The following is a 16,407-nucleotide window of genomic DNA, read 5'->3' on the forward strand; positions in this document are numbered from 1 at the left end:
TTGAGCACTTAACTATGCCATCCATCATTTAAAGACGTTGAGTGTATTATCTCAATGAACTTTCACCAGAAAACCTATGAAGAATGTACTATTATTTTATCCATCTTTATCCATCTTAATCCATCTACTTTATCCATCTTAAAGGTGAAAATAAGGGCTTCAGAGATGAAGTAACTTTTCCAAGATAAAATAGTTGGAAAATAGTGGAAACAGGATATATAATTAGACACTTTTTAATCCAAAACTCATGTTCTTGTTCAATGAGCTGCATAGCAAGCTTCTTTACCTCCATTATATTTGGTTGGCCCACAAGGCCATAGTTTTTCCTGTAAATACACATTTTTCATTTTCACCAATAATTTTATTGATCTGGATATTTTGAGTATATCGACTGTCTCCCGCATGATATAATGTTGATTGTTCTCAGTTAATGTCTTGATTTGATTGCTGTTAACTTCAGCCGGTCTACCTGACCACAAAGCATTGTCCAGTGAGAAATCTTTAGCACAGAACTTCACAAACCACTTTTGACAGAGTCACGGCACTTTCTCCATACACTGCACAAAACTTTTTCTGCATTTCAGTTGCATTTTTACCTTTCTGGAAATAATAAAGCATAATATGCTGAAAATGTTCCATCTTCAATATTAAAATGGCTGCACAAAAATTCACAAATTTTGATAAGCTTTCTTAGAATGCACACTATGACAGCTGTCACAATACAATCTAACAACATTGTTTCCAAAGAAGTTAAAGACAACTAAGCACTGCTAGAGCCATCTTACAGAAAAAAACAAACATTTTTGCCAACCCAATATTTAGCTTACTCCTCATGCAATTCATTTATTTTTTTATATTTGATTGTTTATTTTAAAAAATTCAGTTGTGATAAAAACACAATAACACAAAATTTACCATCTTAACCATTTTAAGTGTACAATTTAGTAGTGTTAAGTACCTGTGTTGTATAACCAACCATCTCTGAAACTCTTCATTATGTAAAACCAAACCCTTGTACCCAGTGAATAGTGCTCCCTTTTCTCCTACCCCCACCCTTGTTAACAACCGTTCTGATTTCTGTCTCTCCCACTCATTCCTGATTTCAATCTGCTTTAATAATAATAATGTATAATTTTCTTGTTCTATAGGAACCTTGTTTTTCTAAATTTTTAGAGCATAAAGTAAATAGAGAAATATATAAGCTTTTATATTTTTATTAGAAATATTTTCAAAATACATTCTTCCTCTCTTCCTCTGGTGCTATACTTCCTGTGTTTTGCATAGTAAAATAACTTCATTCCATACGTATTCTTACAAGGTAGTCTCTTGTCTTTGTAGAGAATATGTTATTCTTTGTTGGTATTGATCAAAATATCCAAGTCCAGTTGGAATCATCCTTTCAGATCTGAAGATGTGGGAGATATTTCTGTTCAGAAACCCAGTCAACTTTCTGGTTCTGTATTGTCTCTCATTTAGAAAAGATCTTTTGGCCTGAGGAATAATCCTGTGGTTCGATGGTCTGATTATCTCATCATAACTTTATTTTATGCTACTTTATGCTATTTTATATAGCCTAAAGTTGTCTGTATTTTTCACATTGCAAAAACCCCCAAATGGTGAAATACACATTCCAACATCTGGATCCAAGGGGTTTCCACAGCCTTGCTGGCCTCAGTAGTGTCTCATTCCTGAGGAATATTGGTCAGAGAGATGTATGAAAGATTGCAGTGGGGCCAACGGGTGGACAATGTGTTGGGATCCTATACTGAGGAGCTTTCACAAAACAGAAAGGTGGATTATGTCTCTATGAGTCTGTGTAGATGGAAATCCCCGACCTCATTAACCCAGTGGCTTCACTGTTCTCCCTGCAGGCTAAGCTTTCCTTAGTTGACTCTCCAACATTAGCCTGATGCATATTTCTATTTTCCGTTGTTACTGCATCTCCTTTCCTGTTTTCATGAGCACTTCGATGAAAGATTGCAGAGGGTGATTCAGGAACTGCTGGCCGCCAACAATGCAGCCAGAATATCCTCTTTCATATTTAGAGAAGATGAAGCTGGTAATGGCTTTTGCCCTTGTGTGCCAGTCTGACTTAAAACCACTGTGTGCCAACAGTTTTTAAGCCATATATATGAGCAAAGGGCCTTCAAACTACAACTTCAGCTGGTGTTTGAAGAGCCAATATCATTTTTTCCATTTTCATTTCTTAAAGTATTGTAATAGGAAAAGGCACATATAAATTGCACAAATTACCTATATTCCATTGAGATGCTCTTTGAAAGTATTTTTTCTTAAAAATATTCAGTTTTTCAAATATTTTCAAGACCAAGTGTAATCCTGACATAACTAAATGATCAGATATATTTTTCATGGTCAGGTTTGAATGGCTTTCAAACCTTCCAAATTCTATTTCATGTCCATAATATGTGTTAGTTTAATAAACAGCCTTTATGGAAGTGACAACAGCTAAATTACAAAATCTGTTAAAAATCCATTCTACCATGGTCTGGTTCTTCATTATTTGATATAGGGAGGAAAGAACAGGTAGGACTAGAAAAGGACAGAGCATGAAGTTTAGGCAAACACTATGGGCTAAAGCTTAAAATTAAAATTTCAACTAAAGCTTAGTTTAAGAAAACAAATAAAAATAATCTGCACTTACAGTGACATTGTGTGTGTCCTAGCTGTGACACATGAACATTCTAAGAATTAGCTCATTGGCCATAACTGCAGTACTTCTCATGGAAAGAATGTGTGGCTTGTCAGCATGATCTCATGCATGCTCCAGGAGCAGGAGGTTGTTTATGTGCAGAGGCTGTTAACAATAACAATGCGGAAGAGAGGAAGCGTTGTCCAGTGTTTGGAGTCACCATCTCAGATTCTATTTCTGGATCCATCAGGTTATTATTTTCTTTTTTTAGGGGGTTTTAGATAAGTCACATTTTCTTAGGACCACTGTTTCTATAGATGTTTGAATGGCCTAGTAATAGTTTCCACTTTATTACTTCATGGATACTTTTGTGAGTTTTAATAATTTTAGGTAAAGTAATCTGCAAAAATGCTTTAAAGTTATTGGAGAACCTTCAGAACAAAGGAGGAAGTGTTGCTTCTCTGGAGAAAACGTAATATCTTTTCATAGCAAGTGTTGTGTGGTCTTTCGTTCTTCATTTTTTTTCTTCTTCATGGAACTACTCAGCATTGCCAAGTATATTCTATAAACTTTCTTTCCAAAAGTGCCACTTAGCAGCTTCTTAGCAAAATCTGTGTAAGTTTCACATGATCTCATTATTAGATATGTTTTGTAACTAATACATTTTCATGTTATTTTCCAGAGGGGAAAAATCACAGTGAATTGAGGAGTCACTAGGGTGACAGAAATTTGGGACTGTTTCTGGAACAACAGTTCTTCATATTGAAAATATATTTAGGAGGACAAATCCACTCCTCCCCTTGATACGCCACGGGCAGATGTAGGAGCCAGTGAAAACATTGTTTAGCCAATTAAGGCTAAAGAGGAAGCACAGGTGATTGAGATTTAACTTTAGGGAAAAGTGACTGAGCAAATGGGTTTCAAAGAATCCAGAAGCCAATTATGTCCATTCAGCTCTAGAAATTAATAAGAAATTAAATTTGCAACACACTTTTTAGTTTAAAATAACATACTTTGTATGTATATAGTTTCATGTAAACTGTGAGGTAGAGCAATATGTTTTTTCAGGATGGAAAAACAACAAAAATTTGAAGTTATTAACTGATCCATCCAAGGTTGCACATCTAGGGAGCTAGTACTCTCACCCCTATATTTTGATTCTTCACCTAGTAATTTACGGTATACCCTGAATTCTCAACTCAGCAGGGAAGAGGGATGCTCTTACACATTTCATGCTTCCTACCTGCCTATCTGCACATTCTGACCTGTGATGCTCCACCAGTTAAAAACCACAGACAGAGTGAGCCTTCATGATGAGTGGGCTTCCTCCTACTGTGTTCGCACAGAAAATAGCTTGCCAACCACAGAATATGGCTTTTTTGTGGGAATTTTTTCTTTTTTTATGTAAATGATAAAACTATAACATAAGCATGAAATATTTATCTTCATTTTCCCGAGCAAGGGTTTTTACTATACCCAGATACTGGTGACAGTGTTCACCCCACTCAGAGTGGAAATTTGGCTTCTGTTTTTATGTTCTCGTGGTAGCTCTAGCCATCCTCCAGTGCCTCTATCTAAAACTAACATTTCTCAGGCCTAATTCTCTTCACTGATGGTGCCCTAGGGTTTTGTGTGTGTGTGTGTGTGTTTACTAGTGTACATTTTTAACTGAAAACGCATGACATTGGAAAGATTAAAACCTCTCTAAAACATAACCAAGGCAATATTTTATAACTTGACTTTCCTCTGCACTATTTGCCAATGAGATTTTCGTGTGATTGCAGATGTTGAACTTTACATTGGCATCTATGTTTTAGCATAAACTTGGAGAGAGAAAGAAAACAGGCTCCTTTCTCGTGAAAATCTTCAATGAGCCCTCAGAGAAAGGAACGGAGAACTGTTTCAAGAGAAACATACCTTAATTTTGTTGCAAATCCTTTTCTGCCTCCAGCCTTCAATATCAATATGTCACACTAAATTATTTTATTAAGCACTTCATCTCCTCTGTAACCTGCTTGTCTTTGAGGACAAAGTTAAGATCTGCCATGGACATGTCTGCAATATTTCTACTCAAAGAACACCTGCTGACTCTTAACTGGAAAGCTGTGTGCATTCTTTTTCTCTCTCCTTCATAAATATATATTGCAATTGCCACTGTTATTTAAAAAAATTATCCTTTGGTCCTCAGTGATCTACCATGCCCTACTCTCCCTTCATTTGTAAGCTGACCTTGCTCCCTCAGAAAGACAAGAAGACAACCTTAAGTGACAACGAGACAAATTTCATTTTGTTGGGAACTGCCTTTTCAATTATTTCTCTCTTCTCGATTTTTCCTTGCTGACCTGGTCCAAGCTGTTACTTTGACAGGGGTCCCTAACCTCTAAATTAAAATATGCAAATTGTTATGCTTCCTGCACTGGGACCAGTATAGTCTATGCATTGTAATTGCCAAAGATCGTTCAGTTCCGTTTTACACCAGAATATAGTTTCCTACTTCTGCCATTTCCTGTTATGAGCAAAATAATACCCTGCAGACTGATACATGATAAGCAATACATTTATGCATCAGTATATTTCTATTTTTAAAATGAAAGATGATTATTTTTTGTGACACATCCTGCTGCAAGTTAAATTTGTCCAAATATATCCAAATACTTTCAAGGTCTTGGTGGATATATTTTAAATGGTTCAATACTGAGGTCTAGTCAGTCTTAATTTGAAACATAGACTTTTAAGCCTTAATTATTATTTATTACATTTGAAATATGGTACGGTTACTATCAATGTATTTTTCTTTATATTCGTTTTCTAGTAAATTCTTGGAATTGGGATGGTTCCCTCCTCACCTAATCAGTCAGTGTTGATCCAGGCTGATAACTAAGTCATTTACAAGGCCATCCTCCATACTGCTAACCTACATGTGCAGATATAAATTTTCCCATTGTCTTACAAAGTTTTATTTTCAACCCTGTAAGAAACTAGCTTTTTCAATACCCACTGCAATGACAATATTTGGACATTGCTTAAGCCTTCTAGCTCTGGTGCAGTCGTGTTGCTGCGGTGTTGCTCAGAGACCACTGGAGGATCATGAGTGGTCTTCTGAGCATCAGGCCCCCTCCCAAGTTCTCTCAGGAGACATGGGGTGGAGACCCATTTGGAAACTACTGGGTGGGAATCCCTTCCCCATAGGAGAAATAACAATAATAATTGAGATTACTGAAAATTCAAAAGGTTATGTGTTGCTCAGATATATATTTAATATTTTCTATTTACTTTGTTCATCAAAATTTGATCATGTTAGATTGTTATAAATGAACTTTTAATACTTAAACATTTATTGATAGAAGCAAAACATATCAAGTAATGGGAGGAAAGCCATCCTGAGTTCAAAATTTTATGCAGTGTAAACCACGGGAAGAGAGAGTTGAATGATAACGCCAATGCCGAGACATCAAGCACCAAGTTCCATCTCTGTCGGTAATGAGCACTACAGACACTGAGTAAGTAACCTGCCTGGACCTTATTTCTCCTATCAGTTAAATCCCATACTCCTCATCAGTGAACTTTAAAGCTGAGGTGACTCTGGTCACCTAGAGTCAGCTAGTTAATCCCTTTGGCTTAAACAGGGTAACGGGATAAATTATTTGACAATTATCACACATTCAATTATCTAGTAATGCGGGTCTAGAATCCAAGCCATTCATTCTTTCATTTAATGAACACTGCTAAGGAATGAAAGGTTTCATGAAATCATTCTAATCTATGTAAAATGGTGGGTCAGGGGAGGGTATAGGTAAGGAGATTGTTGACTGTTGCATGTTCAAGGCCATTTGAAAATGTGCAAGGGTCTCATCAGTGTTCTCTCAACACCTGAAAGCTGTCGAGTTATGGTCTAATCTAGTATAGATTCTCTTTTCTCACTGGGTTGGCCTTACTCTCCTAGAGACTATAGAAAGCCATCCCTCAAATATCTTGTCTCATAATATAGCAGGTGTTTGTTAGAATTTAATAGGAAGGGAACAGAAGCAAAAGGAACAAGTTTTGTTTTGTTTCTCTGTTCTTAGACATTTGGGTCTGACATGATGTGGCGGATTACCCCGTGTTCCGCTCATCTGCTGAGGGTGTGCGCCATCTGACCGTGGTGCAGGAAGGCAGGCAGAGAAGCACTCAGCAGAGACAGGGCTCCTGGGGGCTGGCTGACTTGGAGACCTAAGCTCTTGCAAGTAAGCTCAATATGTTTGCCTCTGTGTGTATGCTTGTGTGATTTTTGCTGTGTATCTGTGTCTGTGTTTAACTTCTGTGACAGGAGGAATTTGTAGGCCACTTATTGGCCAGACCCTTGAACTCTGTTAAAAGTAATAAAAAATTTGATGACACCACGTACAATATACAAAAGGCTTAAAAACTCTGAATAGAAATCACTCAGAAGAAAATATATGTGTTTCTTTATTAATTGAAATAGTTACAGAGGAGCAAAAGATAGTCAAACATGCTAGAAGGCAACTTTTCGCGTTAGGTGAAAAGAAGCTAAGGTTCTACCAGAATACTCCCAGTCTTGGGAAAACCAGTCAGTGTGTGTGTGTCTTTGTGTGTATGTGCTAAAATCTAAAGTGAGGTTCTAGAGACCAGTGTTCTGAGTAAGATAAAGGATGTGCACACTAAAGTTTTAGGACTTTTTTTCTGTGCAAAAGGTCTAAGGGAAAATGATCAAGTTTTATAAACTAAACTAAAAATGTGGAAGAAAGTTTTCTAGGATCTTTTAGAGATCATTGAAAAATACCAGTTCTGAAATTGAAAAGCACTTCTTTTGGGCCCTCTTGTCTAAACTCTCCTACTTATTGTGAGAATATTAAAAAAGAAATTTATTATTATAAAACCTCCTTTATAACTCTAAATCTCTAAGATTATTAAATAGACTCTTTAAAAAAAAAGAAAGTGATTTTTTTCTCTTCATTTTCTTTTCTTTTGAGTCTCTGTCTTTGAATTTCTCTCTTTAAAACCAATCTTAATCCTACATTTTATCTTTAAAAACTAATGAAGTTCTACCAGCATCAAGATGGCAACATAGGTCCTGTCTGATCTCACTTCCCCTCACGGAAAGTTCAACTAACAACTATCCATAGACAAGACATCATTTTGAAAACCCTGAAACACATGAATGAGGCTGAAGCACCTCCCCGGATCCCAGAGGCCAAGAAAGACTACATTAGAAGGTAATAGGACCGACTGCACTCTGATTGCATCACCATTGTAATGCCACGGCATCACACGGAGAGGGCCCTTTGGGCCTACACTTTCCCCGGGGGGAAACAGAGAGTCCAAGGCGGACATCCAGCTCCCTCAGCATTGTGTGTCACTTCCTGGGAAGCTCATTTAGATCTTACCTCACGAAGATTGTGGGGAGAATGTGTTGGGCTGACTACTGGAGGTCAGATTGTGATGAAGAGGGGCAGGGCTTATATCCAGCAACCAGAACTTGAATCTTGGCAGACTTAGTTCCTTCTCATGGAAGCATCCAAGTAGAAATCCCAAAGAGCAGCTTTTCCCACCTTCAGAGCCAAGATGAAAGTCCTGTCCAGATGGGGAACTTGGTGTACAGTACTGCTTGATTTGGGACCCCAAATGCCAAGTCTTGTTGGCCTTCGATCCTATTCTCTTACCCTCCACCCTGAGCAGGACATTACTTCATAGACCCGCCTACTGTTGAATGTAACCCCAGCTCTGCCTGACAGGAGCCTTGCCAGAGTACCTCAGAAGCTCCGCAGCCCAGCAGCAGTAAGTGGGCAGTGCTACCCATCTTCAGAGCCAGGACAGTGGCCCTTTCTGGCCAGGTAACTCGGAACACACTTCTGTCCAATTTGAGACCTCACATAATGAGCCTTGCTGGCTTTGAAGCCTGATCTGCCATGCCACCCAGGCAGGGAGTCTAATTCATAGTTTTGCCACCCTCACTCCTGACCAACCAGGAAACCTGGACAGATACCCAGGAAGTTGTGTAGCCCAGCCACACTTGAGCAGAAAGCCTGGCCAGCAGTTCTGCCCTTCTGCAAAGCCAAGTTGGCAGACCCACCTGGCTATGGAATTTTGTATATAATTCTGCCTGAGCTGGGAATCCCCTAAAACAAGTCTTGTTGCCATAGAGCCTGCTCTGCTGCCCCACCTGGTCAGGGAGGCTAATTCATAGCCCCACACACTGCCAACATTAATCCCTGTACCCATCCAGTTAGAAAGCCTATCAGGAGCACCTTATAAGCTGTGCAGTAGCACTTGATCAGACAGCTCATCCAGTGACTCTGACCTTCTACAGTGCAAAAGCAATGACCCATCTAGTCAGGGAGCTTGTTGCACAGTTCTGCCTTATTTGTGACCTCCACCAATGAGTCTTGCCAGCTTGGGATCCTGTTCTGTTGGGAACAGGAATCTTCCAGATGGGGAAGCTAATTCATAGCCCTTCCTACTATTGAGTGCTGCCCTTATTCCTACCTGATGAGGAAACTTGGCCAGGGCACCCAAGACACTTCATGGTTCAGTGGGATTCAAACAGAGAGTCTGGCCAGTATTTCTGCCCATATAGAGCTAGGTCAGTGGCCCCATCTGGCCAAGGAGCTTGGTATACATTTCTGTATGACTTTGTACCCAATCAGTAAGTCTTGCCAGTATTGGAGCTTGTTCTGTGGTCCCAGCCAAGCAAGGAAACTAATGTGTAGCCCCAACCACTGCTGAATACAGCACTCAAAGCTGCCCAACCAGGAAACTTAACCAGAATATGTAGAAAGCTAAATGCAACATCCTATAGACACACTTACACTGACATGTGAGCAGAGAGCTAAGCCGATGGCTCTGCCTATCTGTAGAGCAACGTCAGTTGGCCCATCTGGCCTAACAACTCAGCACACAGATCTGCCTATTTCAGGTCACCAAACAGCTAGCCATACCAGACATGTGGAATGTTCTACTACTCCAACTGGTCATTGAAGCTAACACATAGAACCACCTACTCTAAAGATTAGTACCCAGACCTGCCCTACTAGGCAACCTGACAAGAGAATCCTCTTAGAGTATTTTAGTGAACTCCAAGAACACACAGACAAATAGATAAAATTTAAAAAGCAATGCATGAACAAAATGAGAAATTCCACAAAGTCAAACAGAAATTCTAGAGCTAAAAAATACAAGGGCTGAACAGAATAAATCAGTAAAGAGCTTCAAAAGCATACTTGACTAATCTGAAGAGAGAATCAGTGAATTAGAAGATAAGTCATTTAAATTATCTACTCAGAGAAGCAAAATGAAAATAAATAAATAAATAAATAATGAAACAAAGGGTAAAGAATCCCCATAGAACTAGTAGGCAACCATAAAAGGAAATAATATATGTATTATGGGGATCCCAGAAGGAGAAGAGAAAGAAAAAAAGGATATATGAGGTCTGTCCAGAATGTATCCAGCTGTGTAATATGAAAAATAGAGACATTTATTGAAGAAGCTACAAGATACAAGCAACGTTGTATATATGATAATGATGCCTCAGTCCCCTTAAAAGTAGGCACTTTGAGACTCACACTGTTCTCCCAATCACCATCAGCTGCCCTGTCGTATTTTCCTGAAACTCATTGGTGATCTGAAATCTCATCCCTCTCAAAGGCGATTTTAGTTTTGGGAAAACCAGAAGTCACAGAATGGCAAATCTGGGCTGTAGGGTGACTGAGTTACCTGGGTGATTTGATGTTTCACCAAAAAACTCTGCATGAGATGTGATGTATGAGTAGGCACATTGTTGTGATGAAGCTTCCAGTCACCAGTTGTCCATAGCTGCAGCCTTCTGAATCATCCAAATAGTTTCCATGGAGTAATGTTCAAGCTTAATGCAAAATTTGATGTAGACTCATTGCTCTACTCACTCAGTCATTTTGAATGTGATGGCCATGCAGTACACATGATCACTCCATGGCGTTTAGCATCCCCACTGGCTAGTACAGTGAAGTTGTCATTGTTGACACATGCACATCCCAGTCCACTCTCCTGGGCTGTCAGATTACATTAATGTCATGCAAACTGTTCTCATTATATTAGCAATGGCTAGACTTTTTCCAGACAAACCCTGTATATTTAAAGCAACAGTTGCTGAAAACTTCCCAAATGGGGAGCATAAGGACATCCAGATTCATGAGGCCTAAAGAATCCCCAATAGGTTAAACTCAAAAAGGTCTACAGCAAGACATATTATAATTACATTGTCAAAATTCAAAGACAAAGAGAGTATTTTGAAAGTAGCAAAGCTTCCTTTCACAAAGAGAGATAAAGACTTTGTGAACAAACAAAAACTGAGGGAGTTTATTACCACTAGAACTGCTTTACAAACAATAGTAAAGTTCTTCAAGTAGAAATGAAAGATTACTAATTAACATTATAGAATCATAGATGTAAGTATAAAATTCACTGGTCAAAGGAAATAAATAGTCAGAATTAGATTTTGTAATATTGTAATGGAGGTATATAATTCACTTAAAGCTCTAGTTTAAAAGTTACAAAAATATTAATAATAACCATAGATACAATAATTTGTTTTTGGATACACAACATAAAAATATGTTAATTATAACATCAATAACCTAAACTGTGAGTAGAGTAGAACTAATTAAAGTTTAGAAATTCTATCACAGTTAAGTTGTCATCAATGTAATTCAGGATATTGCAAATAAAGGATATTTTATGTAAGCAACATTTTAACCACAAAGGAAAAACATGTAGTAATTACACAAAAAAGATTATAATAAAGGAGTCAATGCACACTGTTACAAAATGTTATCCTATAGCAAAAGACCTATAGCAATATCCTAACAGCAAGATAAAAGGAGTAATGAATCTTTAAAACAGAAAACAATAAAATGGTAATGGTAAGATCTTACCTATCAATAATTATGTTATTATAAATGGATTAAATTCTTCAGTCAAAAGATGTAGATGGCTGAATGGACTTAAAAAAATAAAAAAGATCCAACGATCTCTACAATACTCACTTTAACTTTAAAGACACACATAAAAACTCCAGTTCCCAGACTGAATTGGTGGTGAGCAGAATCTGAGCTGGCAGAGGCCTGCTGGCAGGACCTTGCCAGAGACGAACAACTGGGTTCCTTATGAAGACTGCCCAGGGGACTGTGTGCCTGCCTATGAGAATCCTCCAGCATGGCTTCCTCCGCAAGAGAGGGTATACCACCCAGGCTACAATAATGAGTTGACCCAGTCTTTGCCCCAAATCATCACACTGAAGTAGCTCTCTGGAACTCATTCAGGATTTAACATCCTACAAAAAAAGGCCTCCCAGCTAGGCATCTTGATCTACAAGGTGATTCCTGACTCTGACACACAATAAGCAGGACGTCAGGAAGGGTAACACGTCCTAGCTGTGAGTAATGTGGATTTCTAAGATACTGAGCACAGTAAGGCTGTTGAGATCCTGAAGATAGTCTACGAAATCCACATGTATGTCCACTTCTTTCTCTACAATTATCATCGCCAAAAAGAGAGGATTGTGCACTAGAGAGTGGCAACCCACAGCCCTCCACATGGAATCTTCTAGGTAAAGCTGGCCAAGCCTCAGGGAAGCCACTTGGGAGACTCTATTCTTACTCCTACCTTAGCAGAGTAGAGTAAGGAAGATAGGGAGACAGTAAGGTCCTGCACTGAGCCAGCTAGCCAACTGCATTACCCAAACCTTGCTGTACTTTTAGTTATCTGGTTTTCTAGGTAGCTTCATTTCCTGAAAGGAGAAGGATGTCTGGGTATAGCCTACTCTGTGGGTAGCGCCCCTCAGAAAGACAACTGACACTTACTGAATGCCATATGCTAGGCAATTACACATATGTCATATCACTTAAGTATAGAAGCAAGTTGAGAAAAGAATCTTAGAGAGCTTCCATCTAATCTACTTGGCTATCTTATCCCATCCTTACAGTACCAGTCTCTTACATTTCAGAGACTCCAGTGGATCCTATTGTTTCTCCCCTCCCTCCTCCTGTTCTCTCCCCCAGAAAGTACAGTGCCATGCTGTAGAAAAGAAGTGACACATATTGACTGAGAACGAAGAAATGGAAAAATAAATACCTCTAGCAAGCGCTACCAGAGGAAAGCAGGGGTAACCATACCTCTATTAGACAAAATAGACTTTAAGCTAAAAATGTCAAAAGAGACAAAGAAGTTCAGTATATAATGATAAAGTGGTCAAGCCATCAAGGAGGTATAAAAATTTTAAATACTTATGCATCCAACATTAAAGCACCAAAACTTTTAAACCAACTGCTAACAGAAATAAAAGGAACAAAAAACAGCAATACAATACGAGTTGTGGTCTTTAGTACCCACTTCTCAACATGAATAAATCCTCCAAAAAGAGAATAAATAAAGAGTTTATTTGAAAACTGTAGGGCAGATTGACCTAACAGATATAGAATGAACATTTCATCCAATAATAGAAGAATACACTTCTCGAGTGTCCATGGAACTTTCTCTAGGATAGATCATAAATTAGGCCATAAGACAAGTCTCAGCAGATTTAAAAATGTTGAAATAATTCCAAGTGTCTTTTCTACTATGATGGTGTGGTAGAAATCAATTACAGGAATAAAACTGGAAAACTCACAAACACATAAAAATTAAGCATTATACTTCAGAGTAAACAATGAATCAAAGAAGAACTTGAAAGGGAAATAAAAAAGTATCTTAAGACAAATTAAAATGGAAACACAATGTACCAAAATTTATGGGATGCAGCAAAAACAGTACTAAGAGGAAAGGTTATAGCTATAAATGCATATATGAAGAAAGTAGAAAAATCTCTTATTTTACACCTAAAGTAACTAGAAGAAAAACAGACTAAGCTCAACATTAGAAGAAAGAAAATATAATGATTAGAGAGAAATAAATGGAAAGAGAAGAGGAAAACAATAGAAAAGTTTAATAAAACTAAGAGTTGGTTCCTTAAAAAGAAAAAAATGGAAAAACCTTTAGACAAACTGACCAAAAAAGAAGACCCAACTAATAAAATTAAAAATAAAAGAGGAGACATTACCAATGACACCACAGAAATACAAAGAATCATAAGAGACTACTGTAAACAACTCTATGCCAACAAGTTGAACAACTTGGAAGAAATGAATAAATTCCTAGAAGCATACAACCTACCAGGTTTGAAAGAGAAAAAATAACAAGTAAGAAGGTTAAATTAGTAAAAAAAAAAAATTTCCAACACGGAAAAACCCTGGGCCAGATGGCTTTACTGGTGAAATCTATGAAACATTTAAAGAATTAATGCCAATCATTTTCAAACCCTTTATAAAACATGGAACATTTTGGCACACTTAAAATGCCATTTTATGAGGCTGTATCACCCTGATACCAAAGCCAGAGAAAGACACTACAAGTAAAAAACAATTATAGCCCAATATCTCAGATGAATATAGATGCAAACATTCTTAACAAAATACTAGCAAACCAAAGTCAGCAGCACATTAAATGAACCATATGCAGTGATCAAGTACAATTCATCCTTGAGATACAAGGATGTTTCAATGTATGTAAATCAATAAAAATGATGACATCACATTAATGGAATTAAATATAAAAATTATATGATCAGCCCTAGCTGGTGTGGCTCAGTGGATTGAGGGCGGGCCTGTGAACCAAACGGTCACCAGTTCAATTCCCAGACTAGGGCACATGCCTGGGCTACAGGCCAGGTCCCCAGAAGTGGTGCACAAGGGGCAACCACACATTGATGTTTCTCTCCCTCTCTCTCTCTCTTCCTCTCTCTAAAAATAAATAAATAAAATCTTTAAAAAATTATATGATCATCTTAATAGATGCAAAAAAGCATTTGACAAAATTTAATGCCCATGCATGATAAAAAGTTCTCAACAAATTAGGTGTGGAAGGAACATACCTCACTATAATAAAAGCCATATAGGACATTCACAGGCAACATCACACTCAGTGTGAAAAGTTGAAGACTTTTCTCTAAGATTAGGAAAAAGACAAGAATGCCCTCTCACATCTCCTATTCAATACAGTACTAGAGATTTTAGCCAGAGCAATCAAGTAATCAACAAAAAATAAAAAACTAAAGGACATCAAAATTATCTCTGTTAGCCTGTCCTGTGAAGTTTTAAAGCCACTCGTTAACTTCTCTTGCTATGAAAGTCCTAGATGGCATCTTCTTCCCAAATAAGGCAGTTTTGTTTCTACTGAAAACCTGTCGTTTAGTGTAGCCACCTTCATTAATTACTTCAGCTGGATCTTCTGGAAAACTTGCTGCTGCAGCTTCTGTATCAGCACTTACTGCTTCACCTTTCACTGTAATGTTGTGGGGCAGCTTCTTTCTTTAAACTTCACGAACCAACCTCTGCTAGCTTCAAACTTTTCTTCTGCAGCTTCCTCACCTCCCTCAGTCTTCACAAAATTTATGAGAGTTAGGACTTTGCTCTGGACTAGGCTTTGGCTTAAGGGAAAGTGTGGTTGGTTTGATTTTCTATACAGGTCACCAAAACTCTCTCCATAATAGCAATAAGGCTGTTTTGCTTTATCATTTTTGTGTTTACTGAAGTAGAAAATTTTATTTTACTTCAAGAACTTTTCATTTTACTTCAAAACTTGGCTGTTTGGTGCGAGTCCTAGCTTTCTGCCTATCTTGCTTTTGACATACCTTCCTAACTAAACTGAAATGTTTCAGGTGTTTGATGTAAAGTGGGGGATGTGCATCTCTTCCTTTCACTTGAACACTGACAGGCCAGTGGAGGGTTGTGCATCGGCCAAATTTCAGTATTGCTGTTTCTCGGGAAATGGAGAGTCCCAAGGAGAGGGAGAGGGGGGAATGGCCAGTTGGTGGGACAGTCAGAAGATACACATTTATTAAGTTTGCCACCTTATGTGGGTATGGTTCATGGTGCCCCAAAATGATTAAAATAATAACATCAAAGATCACTGATCACAGATCACCATAACAAATCCAATAATAATGAAAAGGTTAAAATATTGTGAGAGTCACCAAAATGAGACACAGAGACACAAAGTGAGCAAATGTTATTGAAAAACAACCTTATAGAATTGCTCTTTTGCAGGATTGCCATAAACCTTCAATTTGTAGAAAATGCATCATCTATGAATTACAGTAAAGAGAAAAACAACAAAATGAAGTATGCCTCTATTGCACTGGCATAAAAACAGACACAAAGACCCATGGCACTGAACCCAGAGCCCAGAAATAAACCCACGCACACACAGTCAAATGCTGCTGGACAGAGAGCCAAGAACACTCAGTGGGGAAGCAGACTGTCTCTTCAACAAGTGCTGGTAAAATTGCATATTCACATGCAAAGAATGAAGCTATACCTCTTCACAGGTCACATGTAAAGAAGGAAATTCGACCCTTATTATAAATATCACAAATATTTACTCAAAATACTTAAATGTAAGACCTGAAGCATAAAAATTCTGGAAGAAAACAGGGAAAAAACGTTTGACACATGTCTGGGAAATTATTTTTTTAAGTGTGACACCTAAGGCCTAAGAAACAAAAACAAAAATAAACAGGTGGAATTACATCAAGCCAAAATTACACAGCAAGGAAACTATCAACAAAACGAAAGGGCAACCTGCAGAATGGGAGAAAATGTTTGCACCCCATACACCTGATAAGGGGTTAATGTCCAAAGTATATAAGGAACTCACAAAACTCCATAGCAAACCCCCCACAAATAACC

The 16,407-nt window shown here is 38.0% G+C and overlaps 1 pseudogene; it reads left to right on the forward strand.

The window, feature by feature from the left end:
* The first annotated feature begins 6,090 nt into the window (after window positions 1-6,090).
* On the forward strand, window positions 6,091-12,194 carry LOC112309220 (PDZ domain-containing protein 11 pseudogene; annotated as a pseudogene).
* The last annotated feature ends 4,213 nt before the right edge of the window (window positions 12,195-16,407 follow it).

Source organism: Desmodus rotundus, chromosome 3 (assembly GCF_022682495.2).
Source record: "Desmodus rotundus isolate HL8 chromosome 3, HLdesRot8A.1, whole genome shotgun sequence".
NCBI classification, from domain to species: Eukaryota; Metazoa; Chordata; class Mammalia; order Chiroptera; family Phyllostomidae; genus Desmodus; species Desmodus rotundus.